The 7,497-nt window shown below is 38.6% G+C and overlaps 1 pseudogene; it reads right to left on the bottom strand.

The window, feature by feature from the left end:
* Positions 1–5,868: 5,868 nt before the first annotated feature.
* On the bottom strand, positions 5,869–7,176 carry LOC120617136 (elongation factor 2-like; annotated as a pseudogene).
* Positions 7,177–7,497: the final 321 nt, after the last annotated feature.

Raw genomic sequence — 7,497 nt, 5'->3', positions numbered from 1 at the left:
TCTTTCAGTATCAGTACTTTATTCATTCTTTCAACAAATATTTGTAGCATCCCTTGGCATGACAAGGCACCGAAAGGAATGATACCATCCCAGCATGGTAGTCAGCATGACTGGCGGGTTTCATTTTTTCTGCCTTTTTAGGTGTACCATTAGAGGATGCTTGCAGATTTCTTAAGGCCATGTCTGTGATGAGAGGAAAGAATTATTTGCCCAATTATGTATGTCTGCTATGAGCATGGCTTGCGCTCACAGCCTTACTGACTCTGGGAGTGCAAAGAGAGTGCACTTGGGAGTCGAATAAATATGGATTCTGATTCTTACTCTGATCCACGCAAGCTCTAACCTGGAACAAGTTAGTTATTCCTCATCCTGAGAGTTTCATTATATGTAAAAGGAAAATGCCTGTCTTATAGTGTTATTAAATGAATTACAAGAGAGTGCCAACACCTAACAGGGCACCCTCAATAAGTGATCATTCTCAGTGTCTATCCCAGGATCTACCATCTAGTATATATGCAAATGAGTAAGAAATGTAAGAATAATGGAAGTTAGGCTAAAATAAGACCTATTAATACAGGCACAGCAAAGTGTTTGGGGATTTCTTCGAGGATTTGGTAAATTGTAAACTGTCCGATTCTTCTTTTCCCAGTTTTTATCTTAGATGTAATGGATCCCTATCATGGCAGCTTTAAATTTAGATAAATTCAACTACAAGCACGCACTGGGCAGGGAGAGAGAAAGAAAGAATGATTACGAGTTTAAGGAGTTTAAATAACATAGCTCATTATACTTGCTTTTTCACTATTTCTATCTTGATTATTCTTGGGAACATCTCCCCATGATAAATTTGCTTCTATTGTTTTAAAGACATTTTTTATACTACATGGCTCCAAATTCAAGCTCACTCAAATAAACTTTTTTCCAATGCTGGAGAAAAAAGCTGACTTGGTCAGCCTTATTGAGAGATGGCATGTTTCTCTGTAATATGGCACCTTTCTAAGGCATTATCAAGGACACTTTTGATTATGCATATGATTAACTTATTTGCAGTATAATATTTAACTTCACTATACTACTCTGCTTTTATTTTTTTTGTAATTTCTTTCATTTTTTACTTACCTGGACTATATTTTCTTTTTCCCTGCATAATCTCTACAAGCAAGTTTATTTGTTTCTTGCTTGAGTTACTTAATGGCTGTTTTATTATTTTATTTTTTTCAAAAAATGTTGTAAGGCTGTTGCTGAAACTCAAATCGCTGTGCGTAATGTCTCCATTGGACGTTGGTACTTAAGGTGTTGTTTCCTTAGGAATACCAAATAAAGTTTTTGTGTTCCTAGAGTTGTATATGACAGTTTTTCAAGTTAGAGTGAGCTCAGCATTGTTTTTAACATTGTAATAATTACTGTTTACTGCCGGACCCTTGCCTTTTTTTATACTGCTAACACAAAGTATCTGTAGACTGTTAGCACAGTGGTCCAAGGCTCTGATCTACAATGAAATGCAAAGAACACAGAGCAGGTAAGGTCCTTTTATCAGTTCTTTACATCTCTGTGTGAAACAAGTGTGATAAGGAACAGAGGAAACGGCCTAAGGGCTCTAAGCAGGTTAGGAAGAAGCTGGCCTCTCTAAAAAGGCCCGGGGTGGGGGCGCAGGCCAGCTTTCCAACTCATACCTTTTGCCAAGTGCTATTATTTGACACCATCATTCTCACTCCGTCTTGCTCCAATTTCTTTTTTTTTTTTTTTAATGTCTGTGCTTTCTTTTACTCTGTCATATGTGATTTTAGTTTTCAGTTGCTTTTCTTTCGGGGGACTTGTTTTAGGTTTTTTATGCCCATATTCATTAACATAGAATAAATTTTAATAACAGCAATGATTGAATGCATAAGATGTATTAAGTATAAGGATAGAAACTTTATAAAACATCTCTAATTTTAACAATAATTCAGTAAGGAAAATTCTTTCATGTTAAAAATTAAAAAAAAAACACAGGAAGTAACTTATCATATAATTTAGCAAATGGTGGAGTCAGATGAAAATCAATATGTCTATACTGTCTGTGCCCTCTCCACTATCATATGGTGCCTTTGTACACTATGTATGTTTATAAATGTGTGTGTATACATATACACACACATAAATATACACATATATGACACACACACACACATGCACGCACACACCCATCCACCTCACAGCTGACTTCCAGAGTTTTTGCAGTGCTTGGAAACCAGTGAGGCCAGGTCTTCCTTTCCAGACATGCCCACCTACCTGCCCTCCCTTGCCCTGTGACTTGAAATCTTACAAGTTGCCATTTACACAATAGACGTATTCTTCTCTGTTACAGTTTCTGAAAATGAAACAGAACTTTATACCATTTTATTTTTCAAATAGAGGATTTCCAGGGTTGGACTTACTTTACATTTGCTTTACTTCTCACTGGCTTGTCTTTAACTGCACTATTTTCTTTATCATTATCTGCTCCTTCCCATAAGGAGCAACACCCCTTTCATATTGTGTCCAATGAAGCAGTTTCTCATTTCTGAAATTTTAAGATGGAAAAAAGAGGGGAGGAAAGACCATGTAGTGATTTAAGACGACGATTCTGGATTGAAGCATCTTGCTACTTAGGAACGCTATATTTCATAGTGTATTTGCAGAAATGCCTCATGGCACAAACTCCTATTTCATGTCCTTGAAGGCCAATGGGTTAGCAGAGTTTCTGTTTCAGTGCCTGTCTGATCAATAATCCTATGACTTTTTGGAATTGCCACCTGTCTTCTGTTAGATTTTTATTGTGTTGATGTGTAGTGACTAATACCTACATGTACATATTTTTTGTCTCCTGCAACTGTAAATTGTTTTAAAAATATTTCTGCAGGTGTTTAAATTTATTTATATAAAACATTTTCCTTGATTTCATTGGAGACATACATAAATCAATTTCACTGGAAAAATAATTGGAATTTAGTGTAACTTCCCTTGGGCCTGGTTTTTAACTCAACATATAATAATAGGACACTAGCTATGTGGCAGGCAATATGGTAGGCACTGATTAGAAAGATAAATAAGATATGGACCCTGCCTTTATACAGAGCTCACAATCTTTAGGATTGAAATGGTGGTTAAGAGCATAGATTTTTGTCACCATTCTGTCTTAGTTTGAATCTTCTTACCACTTGTTAGATGTCAAATTATTTTACTTTTTATGTCTGAATGTCCTCATCTGTAAAATGGGGATAATGCTAAATGTTACTTTAAGACTTATGTGAGGATTAAATGAGATCATACATGTAAGGTACTCTGAGCGGAGCCAGGAACATATATCTTAAAAATTATGCGTGTTATTATCATTGACATTACTATTATTATTATATGAGTCACAAACAGCTAAATACTGTAATACTCTACAATAAGTATAAAATAGAAATGTGTCCAAGAGGAGGGAGTACAAAACTCCTTCATGAGCTTACAAGGAAGTTTTCATAAGAGAAATGAAACTTGAGGTCTTGAGGAAAATGTAATATTTCACTAGATTTACAAGAAAAATCATAACATCATAGGCAGCAGAAATAGCATTTGAAAAGGCAGGAAGGTTTGAGAAAATATGCCCCATTCAGCAAACTGTGGTTGGGGCCATGTGAGGAATTGGTAGTAGAGTGTAATGTAAAGGGTAAGGTCACAAAGAGCCCTGGGTGATATACTAAGAATTTAAGACTTAATCATGTTGACATTGGAAGCCACAAAGGGATTTTTGAAAAGGAAACTTGTGATCAGATTTATATTTTAGAAATATTACCTGAGCACCAATATAGAGGATAGATTAGAATGTTAGCTGGAGGAAAATAAGACATAGATATAAGTCCCTCCCTGCCTTGGAAAAACAGACAAGTACTTTTACTAAGGAGAAAGAGTCACCAGAAGAAGAAAGAGATAAAAGAAATAGAGGAAATAATTTCAGAATTCCTTTGAGATGAAAATGGGTCTAATAACAGCATGTAAAAGGATTAATTCTCCAGAGGAAGGAAATGCTCGTAAATTGCATTAGGCTTGAACAGAGAGGTTGAGTTTGCTTTTAGCAAATTTTACAACTTAAAACTTGAACAAGACTCTTATCTTCTGAGTCCATTTTATTCATTTGTAAATGAGAACGGCACCTTAGTCTGCAACAAGGGTTTTTCCTTTTTGAAAGGTTTATTGATATATAGTTTACACATTGTAGAATTCACCCATTTAAAGTATACAATTCAATGATTTTTAGTATATTTATAGTATCGTGCAAGAATCAGCATAATCTAATTTTAGAACATTTTTTTGTTACTCGAAAAAACACTGTAGCCATTAGCAGTCACTCCTCATCACCCTCATCTTCTCTCCCCATCCCTAGCCATAGCTACATAAATACTAATCTGCTATCTTCAATATAGATTTATCTATTGTGTAAGTTTCATATAAATGGAATACCTTGTCTTTTGTGACTTTCTTTTACTTATTCTGATGTTTTCGAGATTCATTTATTTTGCAGCATTCATCAATACTTCATTCCTTTTTATAGACAGATAATATTTCATTGTATGGATACACTACATTTTGTTTATCTATTCATTAGTTGATGGATATTTGGATTGTTTCCACTTTTTGACTATTATAAATAATAATGCTATGAGCATTTATGTACAAGTTTTTATGTGGACATATGTTGTCATTTCTCTTGAGCAGAATCTTAGGAGTGGAATTGTTTCTTATAAAAATTTTGCATTCATATGGTAATTCTGTTTAACATTTTGAGAAACTGCCAAACTGTTTTCCAAAGTACTATTTTAAATTCTCACTAAGAAAGTTCTGATGAGAACTAAAAGACTGAATCAGAGTAATAGTCAGAGAAATAAGTAAATGCTAAAGTACAACCTATGGCTACTTTAATTATCCTGTTTTGTCTAACTTCTCCCAGAAAGCAAGCAGTAAAGAAACATTTAGTATGCATTAAATAACAAAAACAAAAACAAAACTAAACTGAAATTTATTAACATTCCACTCTTACATTTGTTATCGACAAATAGAAATAAAATTCATGAGCCAAAAACCCAAAACCTAAAGTCCAGGTCACTCTTTGGATTTCTTTGAGTATTTCCTAGACTTAATGTTTGTGGCTCATGGACACACATTTTGCTAGTAAGTCTCTAGTAATGCTAAGAACAGATGTTGAGTCTGGCATATTTAAGTTACCTCTAGTTAGCTGTTTCCCTCCCATGATTATTAAATTTTATTTAAGGGTTTTAAAAGATGGGTGGCAGAACTCACAAAAGGTATCTGAAACGTCAAAGACCACAAAGTTAGAGAACTTTTAAAAATAGCTTTAAGGAAGGTGACGTCGTAAAAGTAAAAGAAGGCTTAAGAGTTGAAGGATAAAAGTTGTATTTATAAATACAACTATGCTAAAAATATATTAAAATAATAAAAAACAATTGAGGAAAAATATATTGTGTCTGTAAGTTAATTCCTGTTATAAATGAACATCGTTTCTATAGGACTCTATATTTTTTGAGCCTCAATGTATTTATTCTAAATTTATTTGAAACATTTGCATTGTGCTCTGAAGAAATGAAAAAAAAAAAAGTTTTAGGTGTCCCATTCCCTTCTCTACTCCCCACTGGTCAAGTAAGCCCCTGCTGCGAGGGCATTTCTGTTGCTTCTGAAATCCTGACATAAACACCGATGCCATTTCTTTTGATATTTATGTTGAGCGATGGCACAGAAACCAATCAAGTGGAACACCAATGTGTCCGGGCAGTCTCCAAGAGTGAGGTAATGTGAGGGCTTGTTGCTGTGGTGGATCAGTCATTGGGCGGAACTCAACCGCTCTGAGTCTCACCTGCCAGCGGAGGCGACGGGTGTGGGGAGAGCTGCCTGCAATCTGTCCAGGAAGTTGTCCCCGGCTGGGTGGCTGCCTTCAGGCCTTTGGGCTTGCACGTCTCCGCTACCTCCTGGTCAGGGCAGCTGCTGCTGTCAGGAGGGTCTCGCGCAGGATCTGCCAGTGGTCCAGCTCGTACTGGGTGGAAGCTTGGTCGCTTGTGTGGGACTTTGGTTAGACGGTGAAGCCAGAGGGCTCACTGACGGACAAGTAGGCCTTCACGGCAAACATGGCGGTGTCAGCCACCTGAGACTTCTCCAAGGCATGGCCCTCCTTCCTGTTCAGGACACCATTGATGCCGCCCACTACTCGTTCTGGACACTGCATCTCCACCAGGTGGGTGGGCTCCAGGAGGCAGAGCTAGTGGTCAGCACGTAGTCACAGAGGCAGCGCAGGCCGTGGAGGTGATCTGGATGGCGTCTGTGCACAGTGTCAAACTGCAGACATCGAAGCGCACGCCGTGAACATTCTCCACACACAGCACCTCTAGTGGAAGCCCGCCACCACCCTGCCTTTGATCTCTCTGAGGTACTGCACGCCCTTGGTGATGTCAGTGAGGATGAAGGGGTGATGCCATCAGGCCCCAAATACTAGATCTTTCAGGCCTCGACTGCCTCCCACTTATACTCATGGCCAGGTAGCTAGCGCTGCTGGAGCTCTTGGCAGGGGAACACCTCACCCTTGTTGATGCCTTAGGCCAGGCCATTGTGGAAGGGCTGAGCCCTCAAGTACAGCTGACTGTACTTGCTGGGGGTCTGGGATGGGGAGAGCATGTTCCACTCCTCGCTGATGGTCTCAGGGTGTGAGACAACTGAGTTGGATTTCCTGATAGGAATGTACACATGGTCCTCCTTCAGGTCTTCCAGCGAGATCTCCAGGTGCAGCTCACTGGTCCCAAAGATTATGTGCTTCCCCAGCTCCAGTGATACACAGCAGCATGGGATCTGATTTGGCCAGCTGCTTAAGACCCTTTACCAGTTTGGGCAGGTCCTCCAGTTTCTTTACTTCAACCACAACACTAATGATGGGGCTTATGCTGAACTATATCATGTGCATGGATGTGGGCATGTTTGAATGTGGTGACTGTACTGGTCTTTACCAGGAACTGGTCAGAGCCCTCCAGGCTTGCGATGTTCCTGCAAGGCAAGTCCTGGATGGGCTGGCATAATGGCCCAAATCAGAAGCATTGTTCTCTGGATTAGCTATAGGTACAGGTCCTCTTCCTTCCCTGGCATGTGGTTGAGGGTGTGTATTGTGGTGATCATTTCACAGTATATACAAACATTGAATCATATGTTGTATACCTGAACGTCTGTCCTAACCTTGAGCAGCCATCTCTCGGGCACATGCCAATGATTTCATAGATGTGTAGGTAACAGCAATTGTGGTCAGTCTGACCCCCCAAATGACTGGTTTTTAATTGGGGTACATAGGGGTATCATCTGGGAGTGTACCCCCCACCCCCAAGCAAATACATATTCCAGGGCCTTAGCACAAACCAATTGCATTAGAGTCTGCACACATTCTCAGACATGTTTGGTATACAGATCAATGAAATAAAAATTCCTCAGGTCATTCATATTATT

Source organism: Pteropus medius, unplaced genomic scaffold (genome assembly GCF_902729225.1).
Source record: "Pteropus medius unplaced genomic scaffold, Ma_sr-lr_union100, whole genome shotgun sequence".
NCBI lineage: Eukaryota > Metazoa > Chordata > Mammalia > Chiroptera > Pteropodidae > Pteropus > Pteropus medius.
This window is presented reverse-complemented; position numbering and strand designations above follow the sequence as displayed.